This window comes from Aythya ferina (assembly GCF_964211825.1).
Source record: "Aythya ferina genome assembly, chromosome: 8".
NCBI lineage: Eukaryota > Metazoa > Chordata > Aves > Anseriformes > Anatidae > Aythya > Aythya ferina.
In genome coordinates this window covers 7,416,505-7,435,800 of record NC_140304.1, presented here as the reverse complement: position 1 = coordinate 7,435,800, position 19,296 = coordinate 7,416,505, and the positions used below count along the sequence as shown (strand labels likewise).

General features: G+C 36.6%; 1 long non-coding RNA gene across 2 annotated transcripts; it reads right to left on the bottom strand.

Annotated features, from left to right (window-relative positions):
* Nucleotides 1-515: 515 nt before the first annotated feature.
* LOC311440285 lies at nt 516-14,670 on the bottom strand. 2 transcript variants are annotated; one of them, XR_014695314.1, is made up of 8 exons: nt 14,521-14,670; nt 13,719-14,376; nt 12,694-12,834; nt 10,646-10,777; nt 8,597-8,647; nt 7,123-7,203; nt 2,074-2,199; nt 516-968 (listed from the first exon to the last, which is right to left on the bottom strand). It is a non-coding gene; the product is annotated as an uncharacterized lncRNA (long non-coding RNA). The 2 variants fall into 2 exon arrangements; XR_014695313.1 differs by lacking the exon at nt 8,597-8,647 and having other exon boundaries at nt 10,646-10,821.
* Nucleotides 14,671-19,296: the final 4,626 nt, after the last annotated feature.

Here is a 19,296-nt window from a genome sequence, read left to right as displayed (position 1 = left end):
CATTCATCATTATGGTCTCCCGTCTCTCTCCCCAAGTCAATTGGGATTCAAACTGCAGTGGAGAACAGCTCATTCATCCATGGGGGAAAGCAGCATGCTTCACATTGCTAAGGAGTTTCCTGTGATTCTCAATGCCAAAGTACATTATCGTTTCATTGTGACTCTCAGAAAATGAGAGAGCATTTTTTAAGCCCCTTTAACATTTGTTTCTATTAGAAACACAGTGGAAGAGCGATCCAGGCTGCTAGCGGATCTCCCAGCACTAGCATGTGCATTCTATTTGCAAGCTTAACTCTGCAACAAACTCTGGAGCCCACTAGAATGGAATTACATCCATGATGAAGTACATTTAATCTATCACAGATTACCAATGGAAAATTGAAATGTAGTTGGTGGGGCCTTTGAAGGGAGTCACATCAAGGCCTCTTCCTCAAAAAAGGCCATGTAGGCATCTTCAAGAAATAGCAAATGGGAAAGTATTCACCAGGAACAAGGAAAAAAAAAAATGTGCAGCCTTCAAGCAGTAGCATTAACTTTATTCAACAGGGGAGAAAAAAAAATAAACATATATCGTCAAACAAGAAGAAAACCTCAGTACAACACAAATAAGTTGTATTTCAGATGATTTCACTGTGATCATAAAAGTGATATGTAGCAGTAATAGTTGCTAAAAAGGTTGTTCTCCAAAGCAATCTGGCTTGGTCAAAATGCAGAACATTTCTCTAGCACGTCCTACTCACAAAAATAATTACCAGAATAACTGAAGACAAACCATCATTGTAAAAGTCTTTTCTTTTCTTCCTTGGAAGTTATTAATCAAAACCTCCAGCGAATGGCAGCCAGCCAGCGATAGATTCTGCAGCATCTGCTCTGGCTCCGGTTCGTAGGGGCTGCAGCACACACCTTTCACCGTGTGACAGGGTTGATGCAGCTGATTTAGTCTTCTGTTATCAGCTGCCACTCCCTGACTGGGGTAAGAGAATATTTGGTTTTACACAATCAGACATTTGCTTAATCACTGAAGTTTTGTGTACAGAGCCTGCATGGGATATTCAAAATTGTTAGCATGGCTCCTGAATCAGTCAGCATAGCAGAGCTATTTAATACCATTGCTCATGTTAACAAACTACTACTGTTGTAATCAATAATGAAGTCTCCATTTTAAAAATCCCACCACCCCCATCCACCTTTTTTTTTCCCCGACATGCAGAAGACGAGGTATAAACAGCCAGAGCAAGGACAGCGGAGTTAGTGCTGCCACCTTTTGGTCTCATGGAACAGTGCTAGAGAAAAAACGGGAACTCTTTTTGTCACATTAAAATGAAGTGTATTGAAAACTTGATTATAAGTTGTAAGCACAATACAGAGCACTCCTCACGTGATGTTTTTGGACTCCAATGCCTATGTATATTATAAAAAAATTGAAGCAAAGGGTTTCTTTATACTGTTCCTCAAATTAGTTCCATTTATGCAACTTAACGATTTTGAGGAAAATCAAAGATTATAAAAACCTGAGCTTTAATTCTAAGCACAAGTGATTTGTAGTAAAGTACCTTTGAATAAGCAAAACTCAACTATTTACTTTTTGTGCAAGCAAAAAGAATGGGAATGATCAAGGAAAGGAAAGGAAAATCAGTTGCTAAAATAAAGTCTATTTTATATAGTAAAATTGGAAGAGCTTCCAGAGGGATTTGAAATATGCTTACTAGTGAGTTATATATATTTTAATGCTAGTTTTACATATATACACACACACATACATATACACATATATAATACTTCGTTTCTACTTCTAAGCTATGCTCTTCTTTAAGCCTATTCAAAAGGGCAAATCAGATAACACTCAAATCTAAGTTTGCACAAATTATTAAACGAGCCTCCATCTCATGTGGTTGGCAATGTAATGCATAAAACTGTCTGGTGCAGCCAGGCAGCTGCAAACTGCAGGCACCAAAAGAAATCCTGGCAAATCCTGGGCAACTAGGCACTGCTTTCTCTTGCCCATGTTCTGTGCAACTCAATTAATTGCTGTTATTTGTACAAAGAATGGTTTGGGTAAGGTAAAGAAGGTACCTCGTAAAGTAAATCAACAAAGGAGTAGAAATGGAATACAACCAGGCCATGAGATGGACTGCTTTCCTCGTGGTGCTGTTCAGTACCTAACTGCTCATCTTCAGCAGGACAAGCTTCTACAAAATCCTGAGAAAACAGAGAAAAAAAAAATGGCATTTTAGACTATCTTTAGAAATACATACTTAAATCTGAGGAGAAGAGATTCCTGCCACTAGAAATATTCCCATATTAATTCACAATTTGGGTGGTGATTAGAGGAACCTCCTCGGTTGGCTCAAACGAATTCACAACGTGGCTGCACACTGCTGCTGACAAACCAAGCCACATTTACCTTGCTGGCGCACACAATCAGTACTTCACTGGGCCAGGACGAGTTTGCCCTTTTCCTGAGGTATTCCCAGCTGTAAACAGGCACTTGATGTTTCCAGCAGAGTACTCTTCCTTAGGCCACAGTGGAACACGAAGATACCCAGCTGGCGGGCTGAAATGCCCACATTCTCCTCCACAGCCTCATTTTCTAAATAGCTATGCTGGCAGTCAGCATCGAAATGATCCTGAAGTGCTGAGACTTCAAAATATTCCCCAGGCAAAGATGATGCTGCCCGGGACATGCACTCTTTACAATCACAGAAATTAATAGTAATGGAGATTAACCTAATTCAAAGAGTAAAACAACACTGCTCCCACCAGTGATCTCAGCAACAGATCATCTCAAACCATCTGTAGGGCCAAAGGATAATCCATTTACTTTGCTTTCACAGCATTAGAAAGGGCAAACGTAAAGCAGTGGAACAAATAACAATAGTCCAATACAGACCAAGTTGATTTTCCTGTAAGTTTCTCTAGTTTTCTTCATTTCAGTCTTCTCAAGGTACAATTTGAATATGGTCCTAAAAATATTCCTTTGATACCTGATCAAATTATTTTAGTAAACTTTTGAGTCTTAGAGCATGATTAAACTCTGCTAAAAATCCGTAAGTCCTCTTAAATGCATTGTAAAGACAATCTCCCTACACTGCTCTGATTTTCTATGAATATTTTTGTTTATGGGGCAGTGTAAAAAAAAAAAAATACTTGCATTTCCTACAGCGTTTAGAGAATCTCCTGATTTGCTGAAATTAAAGACAGACCAATACCTTGGTAGAAATGTTGTGACTTCATACATAGAACATATTTCATTTCTACATCTTCAAAAATAACTACTATAAAAACTGGTGTGCTAACTTGAAAATATTCCAGAAAAAAAAAAAAAATGTATTTGCAATAACTAACAATCGAGCACTTAGAAGAACAGCAGAGCCAAATGAGGAGAACTGAATTAAAAGGCATTTTATAAGAGTTATGTCAACTAATTTACTCCCTGCTGCAATCATAATATTTTTTTTCACTTTTTGGATTTGTCGCCTTTTTATTCCCAATGTTTGCTTGAAAAAACAGTCAACAGCTTATGTCATTTGTTTTTCTTTTTAAAGTAATTTGAAAAAACTGAACCGGTAAAAAGCCAGCAATGTTAACCATAGAGAGATATTTAAATTAATTGTCTTTGTATTTATTATACATGCAGATGAAGACAGAAAGATTATCACACCATTTTAACATAGTTTCCCCTCCACTCTCCACGTTGTGTAGCTATTTTTACAAAGTGGATTTTGGTGACTTGGGAATATGTATCTCTATTTTGGTAGGTAGTCTTTTTCAGAAGAGACTGAAAGCAAGTTACAGAAATGCTAGCATGCTCAATCATGTCAGTGTTGTGTCGCTCTCCCCCCCTCGAAGGAAAAAAAAAAAAAAAAAAAAAAAAAACACTCTTCATTTCATTTGATTAATCATCGTAACTTAAAATATTAATGAATTTCTTTTCAAATCATTTGAAGTTTACAATAACCACAGAACAGGCAATGATCATTGTTATTTACACTATTGCTTTCAACCATAAGCATTTCAAAGAGAGAGGAGGAAATATGGCAAAAACTGCCCTCTTGTCTGCAGTATTTACATGCTTTACATAGTTTAAAAATATGTGGCTTATTAATGACTGATTTTTCAACCTCTCCAATAAGCTTTTTATTAACATGACAGTCCTTTACTTGCAAGTGTCAAGCAATTTCATACTGTGCATGTATCCTTTATGATGTTTAATATAAAAGATAGTACAGTATTTATATCCCTCACAATAAGAGAATGGATTGTTTTAAGGTTATACAGCCCAGTTGTGATAAAGAAAGAAGGAACCTTACAAAATGATAAATATTTTCATTAAAAAACTTTAAAACTAAAAGTTCAAAGATATGTTCTCCTCTCTTATATCTTGTCAAAACATGACTTAGGACCCAAAACTAATCTACTTTCAATTTTATTCCATATTTCAGTGCTGTCATAGTACTCAGCAGAGAGTATTGGAATACGATCATTTTTTATTTTGTTGATGTTACCGACAGCTTTATTTCACAAAGCAATCTTATACTATGTCTACCACTGGCAGGTCACAAAGGTCAAATAGTCTATCCTTACAGGTAGAGAGCTTATTAAATGGCATGTCTATTAAACCCAATGGACAACATAAAGAAACATTTCAGCAAAATATTTTTAACATAGTTCAGTGAAGACAGTCAAAAGGGTATTAAATAATTTGTAATTTTTTTTTTTTACAAGCATCTTCAAAATTATGCTTCACGCAAAGCATTTCAAACAGACACCAGGAGAAAGACCTGCAAAAAGATGAACTTTGACTGTGCAAACATTTACTCTGTCTTATGCATTTAAAACTGCACACTCATAGCACATTTAGAGGTAGGTGGTTTAACAGAGATAAGTTTCTGCTTTCTAGGACTGTGACTTAATTAAATGTTCAAATTAAAGTTATCGTGAAATTCATACTATACGTTCTCCAGCAGCATTTGTATATGTGCTTTACATACCAACCTGCATCATCATAGGGTAATTCTTCAGAAGCAATACATCTTAGCTAATTCGTTTTAAAATGACATAACTAATCACAAAATGGTTTTGGGAAAAATTCAATTACATAAATCAGAAAGGCACTCAAAATCTTCATACAGTATCTTGTAAAATGCACATAATTCTTTTTAACCAAGAGGGTGTAGGCTTTGGAAGACCAAAATATTTATAGACACATAATTGTGATTTTCTCTCTCTTTCTGGCATCATTTCATTATTTCACTATTTGCCAGTTATCTATCATACGTTGAATCTTACTATTTCAATATTTTTATTTGCATGACTGCATTTGCAAAAGGATAATAAAATAAAGACATCTTTGGATTGGGAAACCTATACATTCAGAAGTCCTTCTTCAGACTTAACCCTTACTGTCCAATGAAATAAAGTATTCCTATCGAATTTCTCAGTCAGATGCAGTTATTTCTGTATAGGTAAAATTCTGAATGCTGATATGCAGAATCTGTGGACTCGCACAGACTTTATCTCATAAAGTACTTGGTCCACTGTTGCCAGAAGATTCGCCCAGTCAGATAATTAATAAGATACAGAAACATAAAACATGAGTTGTTAAAGTTCACAATTACCTTCCCTCACAGCTCCATTCTAAATGCACTGTCCTTGCTTTAACACATAGTAAATCATCTACCTAAATGTATTTGCACCCAATCATTTTTTAAAGTCACAATCTTTGTAGTGTCAACTTGTCAAGGGTCAAAGGGAAGAACAGGCAAGATTCCCAAATCAATCTGCTTGTAGAAACTGTCTCATTTCATTTCAAATTACCTGCTGTGGCTGAAGCAGGCTATGGACAAACTGCCTTCCTCCATAAACCATGACAGCACAGGTCGAACTTATGTGATCATTCATAAGGGGCAAGTCATGCCGGGTCTGTCATTAACTACTTTTAAACTGCTGTGCAGGGTTAAGTGATCTTGCAGGGCAGCAGCAGATATAAATACTATTTGGACAGTTTAATGTCAGGCGACAACTCCTCTGGGATTAAAAGCGTGTAACCCAATAGTAGTGTTATCGATATAAGGATTAAGGTACTTTGGGAATGTTTCTTCTAGGCACAACTTTTATGCATTTTGCATGCTATTAACATATCAGATTAATAATATAACAGCCCTTAAAAGGCTCTCTAAAATATTAACAGCAATGCCCACTGCCCGCTGTGTAAACATCCTCCAGCGCTTCAGTTTCCTCCTTGTGTAAGTGCCCAATCCAGGAGAGGACACTGCTAATCTAGGCACATAAATACACTGCAGCCACCGCAGCACATCGGGCTGTGAGACTCACGGGAAAGGGGAAGACCTCAGATCCAGAGTTCCCCAAAGCCATTCCGACACTTACCACAGAAATCCTTACCAAACAAGGTACTTAAGCGGATGCCCACTTTCAAACACAGGAGTGGACCTATTAATGGAGCCTGCCACGGAGCCAATAGGGATATACAAATAAAAATTTTTAAAAAAATCGGCCACAGCATGCAGCAACCCTCCACCATCACTGCTACAACTTACCCACAAAGAGAAAAGCCACAGTTTCCCTAAGTACATAACTTTTTTAATTCAGACATTCACAGCAACATTGAAAAGACAAATCAATAATGTCCAAAATATATCTACAAGAGTATGCTAGTTCAAAGCAAATAAACATAGGAATGTTAAAATGTGCAAAAAACATTGCCCATTTTCCACTCTTTTCCACTAAGATCATACCTAAAACAAAAGAATGCTTCCTGCTGAAATTTTTTAAAACAGCTACATCAAGTTCCTGCCCAGTGGATTTAGTTTAAGAGTTACTCACAGCTGAAAGGAAATGTATGACAATGTTTCTGCTACGCTGTGTTAATAACGTCACTCAAAGTAATGGAGTTCTGGCTGTGGCATCGTAGTTTAGCCCTTCTGGAGAAGATACCATCTTTTTGTATTTGGAAATCTACTAGCACATAATAGATACTGACATAAAGTGAAATAATAATCCAAACTTATTCCTCTGATTAAGGCAATTTGCATAATTCACTGTTAAGTTATTAACAGATTACAGAAAAAGGAAAGGACAAGAGGAATAAAACAAGATACTGACCCACGTTTGTGAATCACAGACATTCACTGTGTAAGCAGTGCAGATAATAAAAAGTTTCCAGATATTCTGTCTACTTCGTATCTGACAATCAAAAAAAAAAAAGGAAATGATTTTATTATTTAGTGAATCTACTCCAACAAAATCTCTTGAGTTCATAAGCAACACATACTTCCTATCAAAAAGACTATGCCCTGTAAATTGCATTAAAAGAAAAAAAAAAAAAAAAAAAAAAAGAAAAAAAAAAAAGAAAAAAAAAAGATTTATTGATTTATACCACTTTTTGTCCTTTAGATGGCATCACATAGGAAAACTCCTTTACCTTTCAGTTCCATAGTGGCTGGCTACTATCTTTAACTCTGCAGTATAAGCTTATCAATATCAGAATAGTAAGTACACAGATCCTCAATATTTTCTGTATACATCATCAAACAAGGAAATAAAAACTAAATCTGTACATGCTACACAAACAGGTCACTCAGTTACCACTTTTCCATGCATCCAAAATTAAACATTTATAACCAAACTTCATAGTAAGTACGCGATTCAACTTACAGTCTTTTAAAGGTATTCTTTCAGATCTAATAATTGCACACTTCAAATTAACAGCATTTAAGACTGAGTGAAACTTGCCATTTTTACCCTTTAAAAAATCCATTGTAACAAATGGAGGTTTTGAGTCAGAATTTCAGGATTTTTTGTATATGGCAATGTATTACTAGATATTAAACACCTTTTTAGGATGCAAAGCTTTTGTAAATAAATACATTTATTTTATATTATTGCTTCTGAGCTAGCACTACGGCAAAAAAAAAAAATTATGAACCAATTTACACAGCAACAAAATGGTTTTCAACCTGTGTCATGGTATGGCACATAGTTTACATGTATTACACAGACACCTACGCTGTCACTGCAAAATGTTTAGAAGACTAAAAGAGTAGATGGTTGGTCAAAACCTCCAGGTCAAAAAGGGCAGAGTAATAAAAAACAAAATGAAAGACAAGGGAGAGAAAGTTTGTTTGTTTAAAGGTCATATTTCTCAGAGAAAGAAAAGAAAAATAAGCTTTGCACCATTTGCGAATTACATCTATAACTACTTGAAACAAGCTTTAATGCCATCATTAAAGATGAAGAAACTGAACAGAAAGACAAATCCTGGATTACCTTCGACCTATCTGCAACAGCTGATTTATTGGAAAAGCAGAGAGCAGCTTCTTCATGTGTCCCTTTCTACAGTCTCCTAACCTCAGTAGCAGAAGGAAGCTAAGGACAATTTGGACTTATCAGGATTTTCCCCTAAGCAGGATGAAAATCACACTGAAATGTACTCCACTAATAGAGCTTCCCTGTTTTCTAAGCTTTTGGTAGTGCTATGAAGAAAACAATTTACCATGTTCACTGCTTTTCTTCAACTACTGGGAACTATTTTGGCAGACTTATTCATGATGCTGAAATAGGGTTCCCTTTTCCTTACCTAGGGCTCAAAAATGTAACATGTAGAGCTGGTCAGCTTCTCCCTGATCACCTGAAAAGAAATTTAGCATATTCTTGGCAAGTAATTATTGACCAAAATTCCTAAATGCTATCTTTAAAATGATTTTAAATTAAAAAGTACAAAAACAGTGGAAAGGATAACTAGCTAACCATGTATAAATATATATATAATTAAATGGGATTATTTATATCCTAAAACATCTGAGTTGTCTCCAACTAAACTCAAAAGCATTACCTGAAAGTTATCATTTTTGCTATGAAATCCTCCCCTAGAACCATAAGCTATGGAGCAAACAAATAACATCCAGTGTCATGGTGATACAGGAAACAAACTACCCTGCTCCCATAGAGATCCAATGATTAGCTTAACCTACAGACACCTTACAGCATTGCCTAGTTGGAGGAAATCATTGAAGCAGTCAGATCAAAACAGAATCACCAAAAAAAAAAAAAAACCTCTAAAAATCCTTGAATTGATAACAGTATGTTCTGAATTAGCATCAAACTTGTGCAGATGCAAGGCAAGTTTCAGACAATACAATACACTGAAACAATAGGGCGGCAATTGCACTGAATAATAATCTATTACAGGAATTTTCATGACCCCTCCATGAATGCCATCAGTCTGTAACTCCTGAGGGCTCATTCTTTGCCACATCTTTTCTTTAACAAGGAATGATTACAGGATACAGCAAGTTTCAAACCTATCCATATGCAGATGTCAGCAAGCTATGTACCTTGTTAGCAAATGGGAACAAGTACAGTCACTTCGATAACACAGTATTCAATTACAATGAATATTTGAATTAAAAACAGATGGCACAAGCTTGATTGAAGAATCAAGTTGCTTGGCACCAGAGTGCAATAGGAACAAATGCCTGACATAAATTTTCGTAATAAAAATTATTCCCTTAAAAGGATACTGAAAGGCAACTTCATGAAAACTCCCAAGTTGCCCTGGTATTTCTTGGACAATACCTTCCACATTGAACAAAAACAACAACAAAGCATCTTAGAACACAACTGTTTTCCCATTTGTTGGCAGGGAAAACATCTGTTGACTATTTCATAAAACTGCCGTAAGATTTTCACTCAAACTGCAGAAGGCTGAAGTTGATTACTTTCAAGGAACGAGCCAGGCTTTATGCTCTCTCAAAAAAAAAAAAAATATTTGGAAAGATGCAATGGAGATCAGCATCTGGAGCCTCTACGGTCAGAAATGGAGCAGAGGAGGAGGAACTGGTCCCCAGCCCTTGGCACCTTCACCCACTGCTACATCTGCCCTGCTAAGTGCTGCTGCCAGGCAGGTAAAACTTAATTCCGAGGTGATTTAAATAACTTCCACTCTCCAGACTGCAAAGAGGTCGGCTATTGAAAAACTCTCTGGTGAGTCACCAGGGCTAACTAAGCCTCCAAAGCCCATCCTCCCCTGTGGTCCATGCATCATCTATTGCAAACCAAAATGAGACATTGCAAAAGAATGTGACACCAAAAGAAAACTTCCCTCCCTGAAGTCAGGCCCTAGTGAGAAAAGCAGGGGCAGAATGCCTGTTACTGGAGTCAGGACTAAAATATTTGCTTCCTGGAGGTGGGCTGGGTGCTGCTGCCCTCCTCGTGTGTCACTTCGTGCCTCACAGGCAGCTTCAGGCATGTGGATCAGGATGCAGGCGGATCAGGATGCACGTCCCCAGCCCTAGCCAAGGGATGACACGTTGGCACTTTAGACGTTTCATGTAGCTGCTCAGATTAAACAAAGTGACACTGAAGGTTAAACAAGTTTTACAAAATAAAATCTCCTGCCACAATAGGAAAAGCAAGTAAACACTGCAAAACTGAATAACAGCCAATTTTCCTCCACTTAGTGTTTTCCAAAACCATTGTTTATATCCTCATGCTAGAGCTTTCCCTGTTTAATAAACTCATTTAGTTAAACCATTGCAGACCCACGTACAGGTCTTATTCGTGTTTCGACAGGCTGGGTAATGGTGAATTACAGTTATGAATCTCATTTATTTTTAATAAAACAAACCTTGAACCTTCCAAAAGCAGGAGCACACACCAGGAGATTTTGGAGGTAACTAAACAACCATTCCGTCAGCATCCACACAGAGTAGGTTCCTTTACAACACAGCAGAGATTAGCCAGCCCAAGGAAACTGATCCTAAAAATAGTAGGTTATGTAAATTGATGTTTCAGAGCTACATGCTGCAATGAAAAAGAAAATTTCAAACACTGATGTAATTATGGACAAGAAGTTAACCAGAATATTTTTCTTTAATCAGTTTAACATGACAGATACTGAACTCTTGGTCCCTGTGTGTGTTTGGAGCCATCCAGAATTCATCGGATTTTTTTTTCTTTGTATATAAAAAAAATTTGCATTTCCACTAATTGGGATGCCAGGGTACTTTTCATGACACATTAAACAAATATTTACTTGAGTCATTCAATTATGTCTCAGAGTCACCCCAGATAAGAGATTTCTCCTAGCCAACAATGTTTTCATCCCAAAGCCAGTTTTTGCTTTTAGCACAGACTTTGCTTTAAACCCAGAGCTCCTCTGCTCCACAGTGCTTCCTTCTGTCTGTGCCACAAAGCCATCCTCCACCACAAAAAAAGTTAAATGATATAAAATCTCTATGATGCAGTCAGAGGAAAGTACCAGTGTCAGTACCCTGCAAGCATTTTCTTTATAAGAAATGTTACTTTGAGAATAAAAGTTAGATGCACAGAAGCCTTAGGACTCACCTGCAAAAAAATCAATACAGAGCTTTAGTTGACTGAAGCCAGCAAAGATGGCCACAGCCTTGTACATAAGCCCACAACAGAGGAAGAGGAGACACTGTCCTTTCCTGTGTGCTAAAGGTCATAACAGCGGGACCGGCAGAGACAGCAAACATGAGAACCACCAGCAGACATTCAGGGTAAGAACAAGGTTAGGTGGACAGAAACAGAAAGGAAGAATGCAAGAAGCTAAGCAGAGAAAAAAAAAAAAAAAAAAAAAGAGAGAGAGAGAGAGAGAAAACTCAAATTCTGCTTTTGAAAACCAGCTACTACAGATGAATTAAATCTGGAAAAAACATGTTGCAGGCAAATATGAAAACAAATGTTTAGGGATTCTTCCAGATGTCAAATAGCAGCCTAAAAAACTATGCATCTATTGATATTAATACTTACTGCTGATGTCCTATTCATTTCTTTGTTCTAAGTACCATAAAGTTCACAAAATATTTAGGCTTTAATTTCACCCTTGCAAATCTTGATCTCTGCAAAGAGATCAAAACCTCGAGTCACAGCAAGAAAAATTTCAAAAGAAAACTATTTTGATTGCACTAAGTACCAAGTACACAAGAACCAAGTACGCTCCCCTATGCTCAAGTTTAAAAGCACGTTGCTTCAAAGCTATATTGAACTTAATCCATTGTAATTTAGGATGTAAGAACTTGTTTCAAAGACTTTCTCACCCTTTTCAGAACAATGCTGAAAGGAACTTATCAACTTAAAAAGAAAAAAATAATCTTTGTGATGATTGAAAGGTTTATAACATTAGATGTGCAAATTAATACATTATTAAATACACTTTATAATCAGAAACACTTTGTGAGACATTATTCCTCTATTATCTCTGCACTGCAGATATTTTCAAAAATAGCTTTGGTGCAAACGACCTGTAGTTAGCAACTTCGAGAACTGCTAACTCTTCTTCCAAAAAAGAAGCTTTATGTGTTCAGTATCTGTTTACTGCACCTAACATTTTGTACCCAACAATTATCTGATAATTTTGTCATGTTTCATACAAATGCAGATGCTTTGTAAACATTCTCAATTTGAGGAATGAAAATAAGGAATAGAACTATGAAGATGCTAAGCAAGTACTATTGAACATGTTTGCAAAGGAAAAGAAGAATTGTGTTTTGTCACTTGGTGAAATCTAATTTTTTGCATGTATGAAAGAGGAAGGGAGGCAAGGCCCAAGTGTCTTTTCTGCAGTTCATTTGTATCCATAAAGATATTTTATTTTACCATACTTGCTTTTATTTTCCAGCTTCTCTTTGGGGTTCTATATACTGTACTTACATCTTTACTGTTCCTGATGATCTGCCACCTCTTTGACTCCTTTGGACATTCCCATAAAGTCAGGGAACTTCTTATTCAAGCAAACCCTTTAGTGTAGTTAAATCTTCCATGAGTAGCTTTGAAAACCTGCCCTGTAATGCACTGACATGACATAGCTGTAGTTGATTGACAGGCAGCTCAAAGGAAACAAGAAAAAACACACAAAATATTTTGCTAATTGCAGTGACAATAGTTTTTTTCCCTCAGTGCTCTCAGCCAGAAAGCACCACTGGACTGTCATTACCTGTCTTTATTACTGCTGACATTATTTTTCATGAAGTAAATAACAACTTCACATTTATTATGCACACTGCTAAAACACATCTTGCAGTGTTCTAGAGCAATTTGAAGCATGTTAGTTTATTTTGTAGGAAAGCTCATTTTCTGCCCATTCTCTTCAGTTTTAACCCAGCTAAACACTCAGGACTAAATGAGTCTAGGTTTATTTTTAACACTCTCACACAATATTTCCACTAGGTGTGTTCTTAATATTCTATATGAATCAACTGCCTCGTTTCAGATGTCTTTGTGTCAGACATTTTTTCCATTTCCTTTAAAATTTCAGTAGTGTGATGCTGTTCTAAAACAATTCACAGAGGCTGCTACTTGAATTAAAAACAATGAAACTCATTTACAGCTAAATGCTATCCATCCTTCATAATGCTATTCTCCAGCATGAGGAAACAACAAGAGAGCAAAAGGTCTTTCCAAATACAGCCTCTCTCTACTAAAGCTGCAGAAGTACTCTGGCAAAAGGGAGAAACTGCATGAAGCAGAGACCTTGCCTCACCTTCCCCTGACCATGGCAAATAAGGCTGGGCAGCTCTGTGTGGGAGAAATCACCAGAGAATCATCAGGTAGCACCAGTGGAAAGGTGCCCTTGTTTTTATCTCCCTCTAAATGCTTATTTTTATTCTTTTATGCAGCCACTAAAACTTAACAGCAAAAAGAACAGCAAAAAAAAAAACACAACATATTTACTTTACCTCTGTTTCTGACAATGTTCTTCTTGTTTGAAACCTGAAAGTCCTTTCAAATGTTCAAGGTCTCCCTACATTTGCAGAAGAATTTGACGCCAGGGAACTGACACAATCCAGGGGAGGAAAAGGCTCTTCTGCACCAAACTGCCACAGTCCAGAGGGGCTTGGGAACACAGTCATCAGGACACAGCTTGAAACAGTAACACACCTCAAGGATAGCACATCAAGAGAAGAAATGAGCACAGTTTTAGCTCATGTGAAGTGCACACAACTAAATTCCATTATATTCCTAGTGACAACAAAGCTACTGAAGTTTAACTAGCATTCCTGGTTGATGATTTTTTTGTGTGTTACAACCACAAAAATAATTACATGGCTTTGTTGCTCATGTGGGTGCTGCTAGGCTGCCCTCAAACAGCAAAACCAGGATAAAACTACAGTCTTGTTTCCACTAAGCAACATTACATGTTCTTACTTCCTCCTCTTTTCAAGGGGAAAAAAAAAATTAAAAAAAAAAAATGCCTCCTGCTAATAGATCTCACTGCTGAAAACAAGAGCAAAGCTGCTGGAGCTGCTGGGCACGATACGAAATGAGTTGAGAAGCATGTTCCCTTCCTCAGGTCCTTCATGTAAGCCTGTGGTTCCAGCCCTCCTACCCCAGTTTCTACAAATATGAAAAGACAACAAGAACATATTCCTGTTAATACCTTGCATAAAGCACATTTCATTCTTTCAATGCTTTTACCAATGAACAATCCCAAGAGGCACAGAAATTTCAAAATTTCTACCAGGCAACTGTTTTACTTACAAACTCTTCCTTACACCAACTACCAAGCCTACTTTGCTCAAAATAGTTAAGACCTTGGGTCAAGGAGACAGTGGCATTAGCACTCAACAGAAAATGTGCTTCTCTACACTAAAATAGCCACTTAAGCAAGAATGTGGAAATGATTTATCTTGCAATGTTTGAAGTTGGATCTTCACCTCAGCTATGTCATGACTGCACAATCAGTCAGAGAAAGACTGTTACACTTTCATACAAAGAAAAGGGTATTCGGCTCTTCACTATGAGTATCTAACAAATGTTACCTTTTAGAAAATAAGAAAAAGCATAAATATTAGCTAGTGGAAACATTCACATTTATAACATAGGAGTTAGAGACCTTCAGTGTTCCAGTGCCCAAATATAAATCTCAGTGTTTAATAACAGTAAGGTAATGTAATTTCACTGAAAGCTGTTTCATTTAAATAACATGATATTTGCAATCCTAAATATTGCACTGCTACATTAATGAAGATAATCATAAAAAAATTCAAACTGAAAATAAAAAATGAAGCTTCTTAATGAAGTCTTGTAAAGGAAATCAGATTTTTGAGGCAAGAAAACTGCCAGATAAGCTTGATTTGAGATTCACTAATGCTGCTTGTACATTCTCCATTCCTTACCAGTTATACAACCTATAGGCATTTTAAAATAGAAGACTCTTAGAGACTTTTGAATAACAATATTGACAATGCTTATGTATACACATAACATAATTAGGATCTGATAAAGCAATCAGATGGACTTCTGGAAAGTCCAATAAAATTACAAAATTATGCACCTGTAAGAATTCTTTTATTATTATTTTTAATCAAAGTGTCTACTTTTCAGTGGCATAATTACCTTTAGAAATCCCCTTAAAACAATAAAGCTGCTAACAGCATATGTCCTTGTAAAGAGTGAAATTCAGATGGCCTTTGGGTGCCCAGTATTTCAAGGTTTCAGTGGTTATTCAGAGAAGTGACATAGTAATTCAGATGATATGACAATAGGCACATTCCTAGCCTGTACATACAAAAGGTTGGGTGTATACATTCTGCACTTGAATTGCAGTATTTTTACAAGAACTCACAGTATTCTTTATTTTAGTAATACAGACACGGAAAGAAAGGTCTATATTCTACAACTGAGGATGGCGCAGGTTTTCTTTTCAGAACCAAAAGACTTGTGCACACACAAGTGAAACAACTTTGAAAAGGTCAAACTGGAAATGAAATTCTTTGCCTTTTCATCACCTTTGTATGAATTTAGGAAAAAGACACTTAGAAAGAATTGGCATTATAACTGAAATAATCCTTTCCTAGCATACTATAGACAGTTACGTATGTTTATATCATTTAGAGAGATCTCTTTATTCATGTTTATCTTTTGAATAACATAACTGCCTTTAAAGTGAGTGTATCAGAGAAAGTACTAATGGAAAGACATGGAAGGAGATGAACGCATGGAAGAGGAAACTCCTCTCTAAAAGCATAGAAACTACGTCAGAGGACTAGACCTGAGTTCTAGGTGGAGTACAACAGAAGAAAATAACCAGCAATTCAACTAATTTAAAAAAAAAAAAAGGATAAAGGAAAAAAGTTTGGCACAAAAAATCACTAGCCATGTCCCACTCACTGTCCCCCACGCACAGTATTTGGATAGGTCATGGATGAGTATTTGGATAGGCCATGAAGAATTGGATGAAGGATACGATTTTTGCGAAAAATTGTCTGTTTTGTTTTTCCTGGAAAGATGAAGTAAACAAGTGCTGCAGAAGGCAAACTGTCTTCTTTCCATAATTGTGTGCCAAAGCCCATTCAAAATATAGCCTCAGAACACAAGACCACTGACTGTGCAAAAGCACAAATAAAATCCCTCGTACTATTACTGTAGAGCTTTATTTCATTAAAAAAAAAAAATAGAATAAAAAAATAACTTAGCAAGAGTATTGGAATAGGCTGCCCAGGGAAGCGTTTCAGTCACCATCCCTGGAGGTCTTTAAAAGACATTTAGATGTAGAGCTTAGGGATATGGTTTAGTGGAGGACTGGTTAGTGTTAGGTCAGAGGTTGGAGATCTCTTCCAATCTAGAAGATTCTGTGATTCACTCTATGCCAGTCAAAAAAAACAGCACTTAAGATATTGAGAAGTTCCTACAATGTGATTGTATATGATGCACCGCTTTAGCTTATGATAAACTTTTAAACCAAACTAAATAACATCTTTCCTATACTCAATCTGCAGTTTGAGAAGGTTATTTTAATTTAGCTTAAAATAGGTAACTCCTCAACTTAAACTAAATATCATCTGGTTTAAGTCAAAAAAAACAAACAACAAAAAAAAAGCTTGTTGAGGTTTTTAAAAAAAATGGTTTAAAAATTACCTCTAAAATACAATTGATGCAATTTTTCTCTTTAAATTAATTATTAGGGCAGTTACACTTCTCAAAACTATTGTTCAATATTCCCTGTAGTTAAAGAATGCTTCATCTGTGCAGTACTATCAATTTGACATGCATGCCTAAACTAGTTTCTGGCTGCAGGTACTATTAGATGGTGAAGATCCCTTTTCTACATGTCTTCCATACGGCTCCAGTTGTTTTCGTGAAGAGGCTGGCAGGAATTAATTCGGTATTTCCTTTACACACAGATGATTAGAAAAGTCAAATGTTTACATGTTTACTCAAATGAAATAACCTGCTAAAATTCTTCACTGCATTAAAAAAAAAAAAAAAAAAAAGAACATTTTGGAGAGGCAACAGAACCTGCAAGTCATGTCCTTCTGGGACTTCCATACTTCCAAGTAACATAACCATACAACTTGTTTATAGTGCAGCTCACTCAATTAAATAGCATTGAAAAGACATAGATTCTGATGGACTACAGAATTATAACTGGATAATTCACAGCAATAGCTCATCTATAGGAACATAGAAGTTGCCACATGAAATAAACTGGCTATTGTATCTGGTCACATATGTATCTGCCTCACTGCCCGAGGCAATGCAATTCCTGATGCTTCAATGGGAGTTGTAAGAAGTCCAGTCTATCTTCACTGTTTTTATTATTATTTCAACTGATAAAATTTACTGTAATTAACAGCATATAGATTGCCTACATGTTAGCAGAAATGTTACCTCAAAGCCTTTCAAGATCTCGCTGCCAGTAGCTAGTGATTGCAAAGCTGAGCACTCAAGCTGACATTATCATCAACCATATTTGACACAGTTCGATTCTTCTTGTGCATGCACACATATTATGAATATATACAAGGCTTATTCAGAAAGCCTTGCTTTTTTCTAAGAAGAATGTTAATAAAAAATAACTTATATCAACTACACCAAAAAAGAAGTGTGTTTTTTTTCCCTCTTTGAAAAGCTCTGGTACTCTCAAAGACAACTGTGTCTCAATAGAAAAGTATTATTTGTGTCAGCAGTACACTGCTTTTTTTCAAGAAAATCTATCCACATTTACGCACAGTATATTAATTTCTGAAAAACTGTAGTTTGCCCTGCTCCTCTAATATACTAGCATACATGCCTCCCCCTCCTGTCAAAACCAAACTAACCACATAAAGGCCAGTTACAACAGTTCTATACTATGACAGCAGCAAGTATCAAAAATAGTGTGCCACTTTCACGCACAGGGAAATTGACACAGGCTAGTCTTGCCAGTTCCACTCTTTCCAACAAGAGCACATTTCCATCCCCACATAACTCATGATGTCTCAAGTGTTTGTGAAGCTACCTACTAAACAGAGAAGTGGAAAAAAGCCTATGGCTTAAAAAAATAATAATAATAATTCCCCAAGTTCATTAACCCTGGTCAAGCTCAAACAAGGGGATGATATGGAAGTGGGAACAAGCAGACAAGGGACAGCTGGACTCCCCTGTGACAGCATCAATTAAGAGAGTTTTTATCAAACAAGTGTGAGAGCAGGGAAACGCTCTCTTACACTCTTTGTGAGCCTGCAAAACATCCAAGCTGCACACAAGTACCAGTCCTCTGGCTCTCGTACAGAGGAAAAAGTCCATGCACAGACAAAAAAAAATAGCACCTGGGATAAGGAGTCTGGTGAAACTGGAGCAGGAAGGAAGAACAGAACATGCAGCTGGATGCGGAAACTGGTTAGGCAAGGAACTCAGGAACAGAAATAACAAGAATAGGACTGAAAAAGATGGGAACACAGAATATGGAATTAGAGAAGTGGGAGCTAAAAGAGAAGAAAGACAAACATTTGTAGAGCAGGGAGACATGAATGGTACGACTGCTGCGTTTGCTTACTGAGATGTTAAGAACTGCACTGAGAAGCAGAAGTGGAATAAGGCAGAAGGAACAAGGATCAAGTTTGAGATAACACGAGTCTGATCAAGTTACTGTGTTCTGGCTCACAACAAAAATGAAAATAACCAAATACACCATTATTAAGATGTGTGCACCTACTCATGAAAACAACAGATGTTTTCTCCACTGGTGCTGCTCCATTGAGGGTGACAATCAGCTGCTATCGTAGTGCTCAACTAGAAGAACATCCATAGAAATTCAACCATGTGTCATTTTGCCCATTTTCTCAGCTTGCTATCTTAAAAATATAAAATAATAAATACAAAAGCAAGAAAAGTACAAGAATATCAAGATTACAACTTGAAGTCATAAATTAGTCCTGAAGATAGTTGTGAAATATTTTCTGACAAATTCCCTAAATTCAGTAACTGCAGTCTGCTGCACACAGTAAAGGGGATGGCTCTAGCTTTACACCTTACTAGAACAAAAAGCTTGAT